Source organism: Cucurbita moschata, unplaced genomic scaffold (genome assembly GCF_002738365.1).
Source record: "Cucurbita moschata cultivar Rifu unplaced genomic scaffold, Cmos_1.0 Cmo_Scf00169, whole genome shotgun sequence".
NCBI classification, from domain to species: Eukaryota; Viridiplantae; Streptophyta; class Magnoliopsida; order Cucurbitales; family Cucurbitaceae; genus Cucurbita; species Cucurbita moschata.
The window spans coordinates 45,614-46,819 of NW_019268685.1; the positions used below are offsets into that span (position 1 = coordinate 45,614).

A 1,206-nucleotide genomic window follows, 5' to 3' on the forward strand; every position below is an offset into this window, starting at 1 on the left:
AAACAGTTGAGCGGCCCCTGGCTAGCAACTTTCGTACACAGAGATAGATTCATTCTTCATACCTGGTCCAACTTCACAAGCCTTCGCGGGTTGGTCAGAAGTCAATCTTCTTTGGTAAGACGGAATTTGACAAAGAAAAGAGAGTTGACTGGAACAACGACCATCAAAGACCGTAATTACATAAATAATAGCTCCTCCCCTTCCCTTCCCTGATTTAAGGCTTTAAGGCGGAACCGTATGGCGGCTGGAAAGAAAGAAGACCTCACCTTATCGTAGATGGTGTCAGTGAGAGCCACCTTAGTCCGTTGACCTTCTTTTGTGGATAGAATCTTCCATGAGTAGAAAGAAGCAACCTTACTAATAAAGGTGCTTGTCGAGTAAGGCCAGCTTTCAAGCCCAAGCCCCTTGTTTGTATAGGTTGGGTGCTTGAACGCATTTTCCTCATATGGAAAAAGGCTTTCCTTGAGTTTGAAATAAATAAGAGTACGAGACCGTTTTCTTGCAGGAGTGTTAATGCACACCCTTACGTTTTCTTCACTTTCTCTATAGTACGAGCCTCATACAAAGTCGCGCCCCTTTAATATGATGAGAAGAAGAGGGGCCGTCCTTTTTTCTTTTCTGCATCAATCCTCCCACCTATTTTTCTTTTTTTGGGTGTATAGCTCAGTTGGTAGAGCATTGGTCTTTTAACCTATTGGGTACAGGTTCAAGTCCTGTTATACCCAAACCTACTGATAAGCACCTACAATGATGAATGACTCTTAGATCGAACTTGGAATCTATGATGGTCATTCTTAGATACCAAGACAATTCACTCCAGAATTAGCTTGATCAAAACTAATTCAAGAATCGGTTTAAACATCAAACCTAAAGCAAGATTTGAAAAAGAATAACACCAAAAGGGTATCAAGAAAACACAAAGGTTTTGTTTGTATTCAACAATTCATTCTCAAACATGATTATTACATGCCTTTAAATAAGCTCGAAAGATAACCCTAACATAATAAAGTTCAACCACCAACTACAAATCACTAATAAATGCTATTAAATACAAATTGAAAAAAATAAGGCATTCATACAAATTACTAATAAATGCTATTAAATACAAATGGAAGAAAATAAGGCCTTCATAAATGGTCTTAATTGGTAATTCAACTACCAATGGCAAGTCTTCTAATCACTTTCCAATATCAGCCACTCCATTAT

The 1,206-nt window shown here is 38.2% G+C and overlaps 1 non-coding gene across 1 annotated transcript; it reads left to right on the forward strand.

Annotated features, from left to right (window-relative positions):
• The first annotated feature begins 652 nt into the window (after positions 1–652).
• TRNAK-UUU lies at positions 653–725 on the forward strand. The gene has a single exon. It is a non-coding gene; the product is annotated as a tRNA-Lys (tRNA).
• The last annotated feature ends 481 nt before the right edge of the window (positions 726–1,206 follow it).